Raw genomic sequence first — 16,440 nt, forward strand, 5'->3', positions numbered from 1 at the left:
AGCTCCGTCCCGCTGGACATTTAAACGAGGTTCCGATACGATTTATCTCCATCAGATCCTGTGGACTGAGTCAAAGGTCCACATCCGTCAGCTTCTTTGGAGCTGATCCTTGCTCCTCTTTAAAAAGCCTCCACCACAATTATTAGACATTTTTTAGCCAAATGGGTTTCTGTCCGACGGTAATGTATTCATCGTTTAACGCGGCAGATCGGATTATTTCTTGTTGGTCAGCGAGTTGTTTTATCCGTAAACACTTGTGATGTTATTTATCACCGTCCTCGCAGAATGAAGCCACCACACAGTGTGACACAGTGTGACAGAGTCCTCCTCCTCCTCCTCCTCCTCCTCCTCCTCCTCCTCCTCCTCCTCCTCCTCCTCTGTCTGCTCTCAATTCCACAAAACAATCTCCACCAAAAGAAATAAAGAAATAAATCACTGATGACATTTACAGCTGTGACCTTTCTATTCATTATCTGACAACCGTGTTGTTTACAGTACGACGACACTGTGAGTGATGTTCACACAGATAGTCTGTCCCCCGATGGATTTTAAAGATTGCGCTTCTGCTTTCTTTACGCGTTAAAACAAGAGTCGCGTTAAGCTGGATGCAGGTGAGGAAGCGCCTCCGTGTGATAGGCCGATAAGCCACAGAAGTCTGATTTAAGAGCATGTAAGTAGTGATCGGTTTAGAGAGATTAGCAGCTCAGAGCGGTGAAGAAAGCTCCGCGTGTGCAGCAGTCCGCCGGGGCCAAAAGATCCATTCATGTGTTCACTTCCAAATAAGCTTTTTTTTAGAGATTCGACAGCCTGATGGCGTCGTGTGGCGCATCCTGCAGCACGGCTATCATAACCGACAGGGATGGCAGCCAAAGAGGAAAAGTGTATAAATAATGAGTCCGTCATCTCTGCTGGTGGCTTGCAGGTGACCTTCCACACCTGCATGTGAAGGCTGAAGGTTCAGGGATTCTCCTGGTTGCGGTGAATGAAGCTCCACTGATGCATGTGGGGGGGGGTTGGGTTGTCATGTTAATGTCCTAGAAGTCTCATATGAGGAGGACAGGGAGGGCGGGACAAAGACCCCACTCAGATGAACCCCCGGCCTCATAGCCACCACACACACACACACACACACACACACACACACACACACACACACACACACACACACACACACACACACACACACACACACACACATATGCATAAACTAAGTGCAGCTGGATAGCTATTCATGCAGTGAAGTGGAGGCTCTGGTCCTCACAGAAAAGCCTCTTTCAGGTCGGTCCGTGGTGGAACAGCTGCCGTCAGTCTGCGCTGATGAGGAGACTGCTGGGACTCTCTTCAGCCAAGTCCAAATAATAATGAAGCCATAACTGACGTTTGGACTGTGCACATAAATATAATACAGCGTGGTGGCCACGATCCAAACTAAAGTCAAAGCTTAGTACGGCATTAAAACAGTCAAATAGTTGCTTTTAGTGATAAAACGATGAGTTAATTCATCAAAGATTTCCTGTTTTCATAATTATAAAAACAGCCATTAGAAAATATGACCGAGGGCTCTGTTACATCTCTCCAAACGCCCGTCACAGGTTCACAGATTAAACAATTAAACAAACACATATACTGCTTAACAATTAAAGCAATGCTTAGTTGCAGCCTTATTGGATTTGTTAGCATTTTCCAGCATGTTAGCATGTTAGCTTGTTAGAAAACAGATCCTCTCCTAACTGGATGTGCTGGAATCAAACGCCACAGACGGAAATCACTCGTCCTCCTCGTCTGATTACATAATCCTCGGGTGTTATTACACAATTCATAACACAATGTTCCCCATTCGGAGATCCACCAGAGTCTCAGGACTGAATTAAACTAAAATGTAATCAAGACTCCGTGTCACACAATTAACTTTAGACTCAGGATGAGACGTCTGATGCTCGGGTGTGATGATGACGAGGATCAGAGAGATTATCACGACGCAGGAATGTTATTTAACGAGACGTAACGGACACTAAGAGTAACAGGTCATGTGTTTGTTGTGATGCTCTTTATAGACGCAGTGGTTCTGCTCTACTTCACTCACAATAAAACCCATCGAAACCGTTCCATCAATCACCTCTGATTTGAGTTTGAAAGAGAGAAGAAGAGCGATATAAAAAGAGGAAGAAACCACCGTAACATTTCCACGCTTTACTAACCCTGACTGGAATCCTCACACTTAAGCAGCTGGTTTTCATTTTTACAGACTTAAACAATCAATTATCAAATTTGCAACCAAATAAATTTGCTGTCATTTGAAGTCCAACACATAGTTTATAAGAGGTGGACGCTGTGACGCCACCTATTGGTTTGTGGACTACGATTTTGAAGCATCGAGTTCGGCATTTTGGTCGTCGCCATCTTGTTTTTTTGCAACCAGAAGTGAAAAGAGAGCGTGAGGATAAGTACGACCGAACACTTAGCCGACCAACATGTTACAAATAACTGAAAAGAGAAAAGTAAGACAGAAACAAAGACAACTCCAAGAACGCACAACGCCGTGGTAGACACCTGTCAATCACTGTGTAGCCCCGCCCTAAAGCATCCCCTGCTTTATGGTCTGTTTGACTCTAAATGGACCATCATTTACTAAATGAACATCACGCTGTATTGTAGAAGACTTGAAACTAGAGATTGAGACCATAAACTCATGTTTACAATGTTTACTGAGGTAATAAATCAAGAGAGAAGTAGAGTCATTTTCTCATAGACTTCTATACAACCAGAGGAGTCGCCCCCTGGTGGCCTCTTCGGCCGAATCCTCTTCCCGCATGTTCGTATCGGTGAGGAAGCAGCCAGAGAGCATGCTGGGAGGATAACGTGATGATTCGAAAAAGGGACAAATTCGAACAGACAGACTGAGGACTAAATGTCACCGGAGACAACAGGAGACGTGACCTTTACTGAGGAGACACGCCGGCCTGACTGGAATGATAAAAAGACCCCACGCTGAGACACACGTGAACACGCACACATTCAGACATTAAATTACTCTCACGAATGCACAGTCACACACACATATATGTCCTTTAACTGCAAACGAGAATAAAAGGAAAGGATGACTCATTCTGTATTCATGAGAAATACTTAAACGTTACGCCCGCTGTATGTTGGAAAAGGTCGAAGCATCTTCTGCCCCCACGACAGTCTGCAGAGTAACATCTCTATGAAGTGAAATCACAATGAAGTAGGACAGCGACACAGCTCGTGTACGTTTCCTGCTGCTGAATATGAAACGCTGACATTCAGACTGAATTTGAGGGGATTTAAATCCACGTCAGAGGAACCGTGGCCTTTGTGTTCGATGCCCAACTTCATGGACAAGTTAACAAAAATCTTAACTCGTTTTTTTAAAATAAATCCTTTGCTGTCACTGGCTGTGTTAAGTCTCTACAGACGGCAGCACTGCAGGCCTGTACCGTACCCTGAGAACACCCTGAAACGTTTAACGCGGATTGTTTCATCTTTAAGTCCATCGGGCTGGAATGGAGACAAAACAGTGAAAAGACAATGACTGACGACGTGAAGCCAAAGCTTAAGAACATCGATGATAATGTACTACGGCAGCCAAGTCGGAGTCAAACCTAACAAAAAAACCTCCGGCATCGTCTCCTCGCACAGCTGCACTACATCTGCTCGAGCAAGTTGCTGGACTGTTGCATTAAAAAACATTGGTGAGTTTTAACGGCTCGGATGTGTGTCCTTCGGTTCGTCACTACCGAGTGCGGCTGAAGGCGCCAATCGGGGTTGTAAAAAACTCGTGCTATGATTCGAGTATTTAACAGATTCTGTTTTCATGCTTTAAGACTGATTGTGTGAGTAACACGAGACTGAGCAGGGAGCTCCAGCTCTGCTCTCTCTCTCTCTCTCTCTCTCTGAGATGCTTGTTGGCGGGGCCGGTTTAGCGCCTCACGTCCTGGCTCTGCTGGCCCTGAATGATGGGGCCGCTGGCGGAGACTGTCAGGGTCAAACTACCTGCTTTGACCTTTTGAGCAAGGTGGAGCACAGCCAGCGTCTGTCACAGCGGCAGCAGTTTGTCTCTGTGAGCGTCACGTGGGTACAGAGTCAGCTCACATACAGTTTAAGATGATTTATCTTTTTAAATCGCCATTTATTATTATTGTGCAGCTTGGAGACCGACAGGAAACCGGGAGTGACATGCAGAGGCACACGTTGCGTTTGTTTACTAACGTTCACGTGTTTTTTGGAGAGACCTCAGTAAACATGAGTTTATGGTGTCGATCATAAAGCAGGATACACTTTATCTTCTCTTCATCAGGACGCTGCCGGAGCGTAACACGACGTCTGTACCTCACTCCTCCACGAGCCAAACGTGGTCACGTCTGTTCACTGGTTGCAGGAAGCCAAGATGGCGACGGCCAAAATGCAGAACTCGAGGCTTCAAAACTGCATTTCCACAAACCAACGAGTGACGTCAACGACTCAGTCAGCTGCTTAAATACTATCAATGGTTCACTGGACTGAGCTTTAAGGTGGAGCAGATATCCTCGTTTAAGTGACGGCTGCCGAGTCCAGAGCGACACCTTTGTGGTGAAGGTTCGGTATACAGGTCCGGTCCTGGGTTTGATCGAAGCGGTTTGAAGGTTTTTTTACACCGGCCCAACCCTACAGGAGTATGAATATCGTCTTGTTGTGCACAGGTGCGTCTTTACATACGCTTGTGTGTATGTAAATGTAAACAAGGCAAGTTGACCAGCTATGGTGAAGAAGACAGATCGATCACTATCCGGTGCCCACATACTTAAGATACCATTTCCATCCACAATCACCACCACAAACAACAACAACAACAACAACTATACCAGAAGAGCTAACTCCAGCCTCCTCAAAATTACCCTGAAGATGAGAAGAGAGAGAGAAAGAGATGAGAGACTAACTCAAAATCTCTCATTTACAATTCTGGAAATCTAAACTGGTATTTCTTTCCCTTTTTGTACAGAAACACAGAAGAGGTCTAAGAAGTACCAGACCAGTAAATCAACACAATCCACAGTTGTATCAGGTAATGTTAAAGTAGAAATATAGAACATGGTCCACGACACAAAGTGAGAGAACTCATCCAGGAACTACGCACCACTGAAACAGCAGTTTGAACCAAATTGTTGCCTAAATTACAAAATGCACATTTTTACGCATTTTTACTGAACTGAAGACGTGGCAGTAAAACACTAAGAAAGAGAGATATAAAATAAAAAATGGCTGCCAAGAGAAAAGACGTTGTGTCAAGTTGTGTTTTGACTCTAAATAAGAAAACTCAAATTCGTAAAAAAAAATCCAAGCAAGGGAATTTTGTGTCTGAGACGCTACAATAAAAACAGACATTTCTTTATGCATTCGGGGCTTTTGGGACTGAACTCGCAGCAAACCGACTCGTAAACCGCAGCATCGACGTGACTTGTGTGTACCGCTGCGTCCCTGAATGCAACAAACAAATTGCTTTGTGGAGCCCTGAAATGCTTTGGCATTGTTACCGTCTCCCCTGCTAATAAAGCAATTGGAATAGTGAGAATGGGAGATCCATTGTTTTATTTTTCTTTGCTTGACTTGCAGCTCCCCGGCTTCTTTCACAACAACAACGGCTCGGCTGTTGTGCGGGAGGCTGCGAGGCCCGACGCAATCTGTCAAACAACCTCTCATTTCTAATTATTTCCCACAACCGCAGAGAATAAAAGTAAATAAAAGGAAACAAACATATGGGACAGCAACAGAGAACAAACACAAAGATTGAATGACGTTCCCTCTCTCCCTACCACGGGCTTCTAATCTAGCTCTGCTCAACAAGCCACTATGTAAACACAGATATCTGCTTCAGCTAGTGTATTACACACACACACACACACACACACACACACACACACACACACACACACACACACACACACACACAACACTGGCAGCCAGCAGGCCTTCGCCCACGCGCTGAGCAAACCGTCCACTTCATGAATATCAATACAAAATGTACAGGGCCACCTGCTGTACACAATACAAAGGCCATTTGCAAGGGAAAAGATCAGAAACACAGCCACCGTTAACAGTTCCCCCGACTACACACGACGTGTCATCAGCAGACCAAGAGAAGCAACAGCACACATTACTTACCCTCCATTCCACCAGAACATCCGCCGGCACGCTAACGAGGCCTTTTTCCTCCTCTTAAATAAAAACTACAAATCAATAAAAGTGAGATTTTTGTCTCCTCTTCCACCACAAATCAGGATTGTGCTTCTCCACCTTGTGTGTCCACATCCATACAGCAATCCAAGCAGCAGCTAGCTGTCTTTCATATGGCACACTTACTAGTGTGTGTGTGTGTGTGGGGGGGGGGGGAAGGGGGGTGAGACAGCCTGTGATTGGCTGCGGTCTGTGAGTGACAGCCGGCTGACGCAATAATAAGCGAGCTCTTTCCTGCTTTTCCTTCTAGTAACCCGGCAGAATAAATATAGAGGGGAGTGTGGAGGGGGGAGAAGGGGGGCGGGGGGGGGGGGGGGGGGTTTCATAGATAGCAGTTCAGCCAATCAATACCATGGATTTTTAATGAAAGGGGGCGGGGCAGGTGCTCCTCGGCCTCCTCTTGCAGAGGTAACCATGACAACCCCTAAACGACCCTACAGCAGGATGGATGGATGGAGCGTCCTTCGGTGCAGATCTACAGAGGAGGCGAGGCTCAGTCCTAGAGAGCCGTGAGCTTTTCCTAGGCTGTGACAAAAGACATGTCAGATGAAGCATTACGTGTTGTTACGTTTCACTCATTTAGCGGTTGGCTACATTAGCTATAGCTAACGTGCTAATTCCACGATGCCTTAACGCTACAGATCATAAGACGACCGCCTCGTTACTTTAACGCGCAGCCGCTCGTGATGGAAGTAACCTTTTCAATTAGCTTATGCTAATGGTTAGCGCTAGTGGCTAATGCTTATTGGTAGCATGCTGACTGTTCTTATGATTGTGTTTAGATTAGAGAAAACCTTTTTATTCAAATACAGTACGAATATAATATAAAATTGTATTTACACTTGTTTATTTGAGTTTAAGTAGAAGGCAGTCTATATTATTGATTATAATTAGCGTTAGCAATTAGCGTGAGCGATTCACAGACTTACTGAAAGGGTGACGGCTACTCTTCTCTACAGCTGTTCTCTCCAACAGCCCGTTTGACCCATTTACTTCCAGCATCAGCCCAGTCACACTCCCGTCTCCCAGATGGTCACAGACCAGCTCTAATGGAGTAAGTGGGGGTTAGATGCCTTGCTCTAGAGCCCCTCAGCAGCAGTCGTTATCGTTAGCTTGACACAGGATTCCCCCGGTCACGTGGCCCTTTCTTCCTCTAGCTTGCTGAGAACGCTGCAGAAGAAGGATGGAAGAGAGCCTCCAGTGAAAATTAAATGGCTGACGAGGTCAGAAGCAGCTCCACGTTAAAGTTTGACCGTGATGATGACAAATGCAGCGATTCCCTCCGCGGAGACGCCACTGAACCGATTCAATTATCGCTCCGCTTCCTTGAAGAACCACTAAGACGAATCATCACGCAACAATCTCCATTAACTGCCCCGTTCCTTCCCAGGAGAAAACCCCGACAGTGACCAGGGTGTAAATTCTAATTCTAACCTCCATTTAGCAGCACGACCAAAAAGGAGTGAGAATGAAATGGAGATTTTTTTTTGGAAGACAGGGCGTCCTCAAAGCTCAGAGACACTAAATATTAGTGAGACCGGTCATTACGGTCGTGTGGAATGTGAGATTATTACAGTATGTGCCACTAAAGCTAGGAGTTTAAACACAGAACAGATCAAGCAGCTGAGCAGCGATGCTCTGAGAGTGCAAACACCAACACGACGACAATAAAGAGAACAAAAAAAGACAAAGACTTGTCAAATGACGGCCTCCATAATTTATTCCTCACAATCAGGCAACAGACCAATGAGACGTCGTCTTAATGGCCTCCATCCACCGGTAAATACTCTCCACGCAGACAGAACTGCATCCGCCAAGTAATATTCCGTCTGGTTGTTAATCATATTCCAGCTCGTTCTGCAAGCTACCCCCCCCCCCAAAAAAAACTCCCTTTTCATCAGCAGCCAAGCTCACACAATGATTATAGCCGACGGAGTTTGCCAAGAACGGTGATGTTTTTATTCCTCACCTCGCCCACAGCACGGGGCCCAACTTATCGGACTAATTGACGCCAGTCCACTGCTCTCTTGACGGTCTATCGCCGGTCGCATCGAGTTCTCCAAATCTCGAATCAATACTTTCACCAGGCCTGTTATGAGGGAATAATATCATCCACACAAAGCAGGATTTCACCAGGCCTGAATCTCAACTCAATAAGCTACTCACACTAGAGCTATGAGTGAAGGAAAGGTCCGCTAGCTACTCGGCTAATTCATGCACTTTAAAATGCCATAGAGCTGCTATGTGAAAGCCTTATATTGTATATTATAGCACACTTACAACCTACAGAAGGATTTATGTTTAGTTTTTGTAACACAGATACTGGTACTGACCAGAGGCAGCTATTTATATTCTACACTGATGATGGCACTTCATGAATAAGAGTATTCTGATTTGTCTGACTGCTTGTATTAATTGATGAACAAGTAGCCATATGTAGTAATATAGAATTGAATCGTAATTAAATGGAATCGGCAACACCAATATTCTCACGTTGCCAAAAAACATTTTGTGCCCGTATTTACAATTTTAACATTTTCCAATGTTTTGAATTCACGATTCAATACCAAACAATTGAACAGAAAAAGGAATGAAAACATGTTTAACTTTGAAGGGAAAGACCCGGAACTTTAAAGATGATGCACATAATGATAGTTTGAGCCAAAGTGCACAGTGTTTGTTATCGGCCCCACTGGAATCACATAATTGGTTGTCCAATTCTTAAATATGTTGAGCTCCAAAAGGAAGACAAACCCCCCCCCCCCCCCCCAAAAAAAACCTGAAGTACGCTCAAATAAGTTTAACAATATCCATAAGAAGTAGGGTGAGCGTGCCGAGCATGACCTCAGCTCTCGTGGCTCTGGCCAAGCCTGTGATCATTAAAACTCAAGAGTCTGAGCTCTGTTACTGTTGGCACGGCCCGAGGGCCGCTGGAGTTATGGATGGCAGCGGCTAATGGGCTGGGAGCCGGTCCTGCTCGCTGAATAGTTTCACAACCGGCCTTGGATCCATATATGGAGATTTTGAATGCCAGTAAAAAAAATGACTTTGGACGATGTAAAACGTTTCCAGGTTTTGCTCTTGAGATCTGGTCTGAACATACTGTGGTTTACGTAATCCTGCAGCACTGGAAAGCCACGAAGGATCGCGGTCGGAATGGACTAAACAAAAAATAAAACAAGTTAATTCAAGAAAAAACAAATGAATGAATGAGGAATAATCCTCTTATAAGGAAGCAGATAAACATTGTTCATCACTTGAAGTGGTTACTTCAGGTAATAATCACTCTAAAAAGTATACTTTATTTCTTTGCCTCCTGAGACTTCTCAAATTTCATTTTCTTTTCAATCATCTGGTTCTTTGTCCGTTGAATCGTTTTCACATTTGAGCTTTTCAGCTCACATTCAAAAACAACTTCATCTGCGTCGCCATTCACTCTAAAACAGATGCCTGAGCACACGCAGGTAAATGCACGTCAGGTAACAACAATATTTAAATAGCACTAATTCAACCATTAATAAAAATGTATTTATTGAGGGGTGCACGTTTTGCTGTCCCTATTCTTTAAATGTTAAAAAGTGGTTTCCATCGATGGCAAACAAAGGCCAAGAATCGGTTTGCCAATGGCAACCTGGCAACCATCATTGTCGAGCCCATATTTTATTTTTATTTAGCTTGGCAACAAATACATAATTGTGCATTAAGCGTTACCTTCCTTTTGGCCGGACGCTTTCCAAAAACGTGCCACAAGCCTCCCGGTCAGAATGAAACATTGAACCCAGCAGAACTGGTGTTGACTGAACAATCTCCAAACCAGGTGCGAGTCTCCGCTCTTAAACCTCAACATTGGACGAGTGTACGAGCTTGATGGAGAGACGTTTCCAAGTTCGTGCATCTGTTGGGTGAGGATTTATGGTCAGAGGTCACGATCCATGAGAATACATTAGTGTCTCTTTCATGGGATATTAGATTAAGTCCACACTGAAGATCCTTTATCTAAAATAATCCTCCTTTTTGGCTCGCTCAAGTTCCAGCCACTGTATGAGACAGAAATAGCAGAATCGGCAGTTACCACAGAAACCCGACCGCTCTGCCGTTCTTTCCGAGGGGGGGGGGGGGGGGGGGGGGGGGGGGGCGTTACCAGAGCAACAGAGACAACTGGTTGCCGTCATGAGTTTTCTGCTTGGCTTTCATCAAATGGCCGTTTTCAGTTTAAGCGCCTTATTCTGCTCGTGGAGCAACAAACAAACGCAACGAACAACCTGGAGCTTCCTCAGCAGGACGGTTCAAAGCCCATTAGGGGCTCATCCCTGCATTGAAGAGATGATGTCAGGCAAAATAATACCCACCGTAAAGAAAAAATAATAATAATGGCCACTGATGAAAGAGCACTTACACAACGCTGGAGAGATACGAGCGATAGAGGTGATAGAAGATATGGCCTACAGCAATCCTGCCACCATCAAACATACCTCCATTTGCAAATTGCATTTCCCTGAGCTCATCCTTATCAGCAGGCATGCCTTTTGTCAATCTAATATTAATCTTACGCAGCAATAGCCTGGTGTACGGTTATTGCAGCGGACAGGTTTACACAGGGACGAGCATCACAAGAAGACTTTCACATTCCACTGCATCACACGTGTAACGGTGCGTATTACAGATTAATGAGGCTCCCAATCTACAAATATGCTCACAGCTGATGATCAGGAAATATTGGTTTCACATTCACAAGGATGACAACTGATGTAATCCTGATGATGGCGGGGAGCTGTACTAGGAAGTCACGTTAAACCAGCGAAAATCAGTATCAATGACATGATGCATGTCAATGCAACACGAGTATGGATTAATATGGATTTAAATACAGATTCATTATTTATATAGAACAGGGCTGGAGGAGAGATGTGGTCGATACATTAGAGCCTTTAAAGTCAGATGTAAAGGTGAACCACACATGACTGGGACTCTTTCCCGTCATCTCTCTATAGTTGTCTTTCATGAAATACCCATCAATACACAAAATGTGTTTGAAGTGGGTAAATGAATGTGGTTAAGGCCGATTCTATAACACCATCACATTAACTGATATTTCCTAACCAGCCTGGTCTAAGACTGAACCTCACTCAGTATTTCCCCAGAGCCACAAGACAGTCTAGACCGTCTTAAACAGGCCAGGGTCTACGAAGGACCCGGGGTTCAGAGCATCGTCTTTATGCAGGAATCCACCACGGTGAAGTTTGACTACAAAACACACTGAACCACTAGAATAGAGATGCACCAAATACAGATACTGATCCGATACGGACTCAAAGAGCTGGATCGGGTATCAGTGACAATGGGGCAATCTAGTATCGGATACCATCATTTCAAGAAATGATAGTTCAGTACATTTGTATCGATGTATTCAGTAGTTATTACACTTTGTTTTACACATAAAAGAATGATCTCAGTCACGTCCTCACAGTGAGGCATACAGCGTATTAATTAACCCTCTGAAACCCAAAACCTGCCAGAGGGATGAAAAGGCATGTTTTCTTTAAACGATCAACAAAACTAAACCGTTTATCAGCCCGACGCTGTAAAAACTGTCATAATCGTCAGATCTTCATCTTTCCGAGGGTCCTTAAACACATCATGTGTGACGAACGCATCCGTCACAAAAAGAAACCGAAAGTAAGCTTAAAATGGTGATACTTCATCAAAAAGATTATATTCTACACGTTTCATTTTAAAATCTCGCCACGAATAAAGTGTTTGAAGTAACCAGATCCTGTAAAAAGCATTAAATTGTGAGCTCCTCAGCGCAGCTATGAAGCCATGATCGATTCAACTGAGACCAACAGTCACGTAACAACAATTCTGTGAAACTTCAACTGAACTGCAGGCTGCTGAACACAGAGCAGAGAGGAGTGGAGAGGCTGGAAGTAGAGGATTAAACAATTTAAATAGCTCAATATAGATATATAGCATGCAGATCCTCCATTTTTTTTCCAACATTGGTAACTCTTGTAGGCACTAAAGACAGTTTTGAGTTCTCTCTACTTCTAGCCATGGCTGTGCTGTTTCCATAGGAGGTGCAGGACTTTATATTGCAGTGAAAATCAAGGCTACAAAGAGAAAAATATGTCGGAAGCAAAAAGAGCTTTATTGTGCTTCTGTTACAGCGTCCCTCCACCTAAACATCTAAGAGTGTAAGAAACAGACTAAGAAAGAGAGCGCTAGCTTACTGGTGGTCCCTTCGGCTCACATCAATGACAATAAGACCTCAGTTCCTCGAGGATAGTTCGACATCCGATAATCAACAGCGCCGAGGCTGCAGTGCCGGTTGAACCGAGGTGCATTTCATTTAACTACAAGTTGCTGGTTTGGATCCGACCTGAAGTTTTCCCACTTCCCCTCTCTCACTTCCTGAAGTTTAAATGACTTAAAAAAAAGAACGAAAAATCAATACCGCTTCAGGCGGGAATAAAATCTCCCGGCAAACTCCGAGTACTGACTTCCATTTTGATGAAGTGTGGAGTTATTACACAGCTGCTGAATCATAAATGTCTTCCTCATAACATCCTCCAACACACGGGCCAAACAAGAGGAAGAGGTAGAACGCTATTTACACACTTGTGTTGGATTGGCTTGTTGAAAAGAGAGAAGGGGGGGGTGGACAGCTGATGAGGTCAAATGTCTAAAATGAGCCCCGTCTGTGTGCGTGAAAAGGTAATTGCATTTACAAATTGGTGTATGAAGTGGATAAGGTTTCTGCCCACGCTGGTGCCTGTAATGTGCATTTTTTGGACTTTTACTGCATTTGGAAATTTATATCAAACGTCTTTCTATTTGTTATAATGTTTTAAAGTAACGTTTTACTTTGTTAAAGAGGTAAAAGAACACAAAGAGGAGTCTGAGTCTGTTGATTGAGGACTAGTCGAGGTTTAGCTTGCTGTCAGACAGACGTTTTCTGCATCTATATTCTCGCCAAAGCCACCAGACTTCATTGTAAAACAACAGTATTTTTACCTCGCAGAACTCATTGGTTACTGGTCCACCGCTGCCTCGATCGGTTAGTTTGGTTGTATTATTGTGTGACTTTGGAGAATCTGAGCTAACCAAAGTCACACAGTAATACAAACTAATTGACCGGTCGAGGCAGCGGTTAAACCAGAAACTCCCTTAATCTGTGAGGTCAAATTACAGGTTTTGTCAATGGAGTCTCGTGGTGGCTTTGGCGCGAGTATAGATAACTGCTTCGGTAAAACAAAGACTATGGACTAGTACCTCGTACAACCACACTTCAAAAACATCCAAACTATCCTTTTGACATGTTGGAATGTGATTTTTGTTCTGGCTTTTCACTTCCTCTCCCATCGGCCGTTATGAGAGAGAAGGAACAGATTCCCCGTTTGGATTCCAGAAAGAAATTCAAACCTGAACACTGACCGGCAATATGTCAAATGCAGCACAGAGCTTCATAGAGGCAGCCATTTCTTTTCCTCCAGGGACAATTTGGCAATAGAATTACAGTTATGTCTAAAAATCGATGAGCTTATTGCTTATTTTACAGACACTATGACACACGCAAATACATAAAAAGCTTTGACATTTTTTTCGCTGTTTAGAGGATTCTAGGTGAGTCAGGAGATCAATAATATCACACAGGCTCCACTTTTCCGAGACAATTTCTCCATCTCAAGCAGAAGGCGTCCTCGATGTTTCAGAGTTAATTTCCTGTTGCACCGTTTGCTGTTGCAGCGTTTTGCAGCATGGAAATAAACTTGGGACCCGAGCGGTTTCCTAGAAGAGCAGTTCCAGTGAAATAGCCTATAAAAAGGAGGCTGCACTTACCGAGGAGTGTTTCGACAAATGCTGGCGAGTTTACGACCTGAACCTACAGAGCTGAATGGGCGTTGAGTTCATCAGAGATGTGAAAATTAGTTTCTTGGTCATTCAGCGTGAAAAACACATATAAAAACGACTTATCGTAATTCAACATTTTACAGCCGTATTGACAAAGACATTGGTCGGTGGTGTGAGATCTGGTTGAGACAATCAAATGGGGGATTGACATACTGCATACAGCCTCCTACATTTTTATTTTTATGTTTAATCTGTAACTTAGTTTGCTGCTGCTACAAACAAATTCCCCCCTGGGGATGAATGAAGTATCTATCTAGCTATCTAAATGAACGATAAAGACTAAGTATGATTTAACCAGCCAACTGTTTACACTGAAGGATGCCGCTCTCGAGGTTCCCCACCAGCGGCTGGATAACCGGATAACCTGGTCACATGTTGGGAATCTAAACGGTTACTTTCTCGCATTAAAATGTATCAAAACTTCTTCCGATCTTCTAGTCAGTCTTATATTATGGTAGTCAATCTTCTGTGTGGCTAAAACAGATGTTTTAAACTAAAGAACTCACCCTACACACTGACTCTGGTATCATTTATTCTTTACTTTGATTACTAGAGAAAGACGAATTATAATATCACATAATCCAGACAAGTATTACAATAGAAGCTCATCAAAAGTGAGGATTATTCTTGAAAAGTTGTCATCAACATTTCGTCTCGATAATCCTTCACGAAGCTAAAAACAGACCCGGCGAGCTGAGAACACCGAGCACAAAGTGACTTTTAGTGAAAAGCGTTACGTTTGACCTCAGAATGTGGCGCTAATTCAGAACCTTTAGAGCACACGGACGAGATGACCTCAGCCCGGCTTTGGTGAAGTGAAAGATATGATCAGCACCAGGCCGGTGCATCCAGAGCACTCCACGGTGTCTCACGGACAAAGATCACGGCTCTCCCTCGATAGATGCCAACGCACCAACAGTCTGTGCTGCTGCTGCTGCTGTGCATGTCGGCTCTGATCTCACATCCAAAAAGTAAGTTACTTTTGGCTCCGACTGTGCGGCCACGACAGAATCAATCAGATCAGCTCAGACTTCCCTGAAGCAGCGGAGCAGGTAGTGGAGCGAGGCATTACGGTATTGATCTCAGAGAAAGGGTTTCTGGAGAGGGTGGGGTAGAAGGTGGAGGTGGGGGGGGGAGTGATTCGGCTTAGACACGTCGGCCCACGTCTAGAGATCAACACTTCAACTCCTCTGAAGGAGGTGCACATCGTCCAAACACACACACACACACACACGGTACATACACAACAGCAGTATGCTATGCTACACTATGCTATCGCCACGCTCGCACCTCACAGCAGAAGACAGAGGAGGCTGATGCTTCTGGAAAAACGATGAAAAGCATCCATCTTCTGACGTGCTCGCTCACACACACACACACAATCGCAAACGTGCACAAAGACGCACTTAAAACGGCATTCAATCAGGAGCACTGAAATGCACACAGGCAGGAGATGATTGCATATATATATATATATATATATTTATACAGGCAGCAAGGCGAGGAGTGAGAGAATGCAAGGCGGGCGGCGAGCTCAGAGTGACCAGCTAGCTCGTGGTGACGACCCTCCGTGCTAAAATGGTAGATCCCAGATTTCTCCCCGTGCAATCTGCCACCAGCAGCAACCATGGAGGCAAAACAGGAAGACGAAGAGGAGAGGATGCAAGAATAGAGGGAGAGAGAAAAAAAATCCAGCCGTTTCCTTCCCTCCCTCTGACAAAACGCACACAAATAGAAAGACATAAATAAAAACACCGTTACATGAACGAGGACAAAACACAGGAGGAGGCAGGAGGATGTTGGTGGTACTTACATGAGGACTCTGTGCCGAACATGGCTGGGCCGGGAGCTGTGATGGAGAGAGGAGGGGGGAGGAGGAGGAGGAGGAGGAGGAGGAGGAGGAGGAGGAAAGACAGTGGAGAGCAAGGGGAGGGCGAGAGAGAAGGAGAGAGAGGGATGGGAAGGGGGGGGGGGGTTGATGAGCAGGCAGCTACACAGCGGGGGTCATCAAAGCAACACAATGCAGCCAGCCGGCCGTCGCTGCCTCACAGACGGACAGATGCCACCGACTCCGCTTTTTAAAAAGCCTTCGTCCAGTTCGTCCAGTCCACACACACACACACACACACACACTCACTCAGTCAGTCAGTCCGGCCACGGAAAAAAACAAAAACAGGAGGTCTTGTGGTGGATTTAAATCGATCGATAAATAAATATAAAATAAATAAATCCGTCACAGCTGAGGGGAAAAACTGTGATTAAATCCGGAGATGTGGTCGCGGCTAGCGATCGCATCTC

The sequence above is a fragment of the Pholis gunnellus genome, assembly GCF_910591455.1.
Source record: "Pholis gunnellus genome assembly, chromosome: 7".
Lineage (NCBI taxonomy): Eukaryota > Metazoa > Chordata > Actinopteri > Perciformes > Pholidae > Pholis > Pholis gunnellus.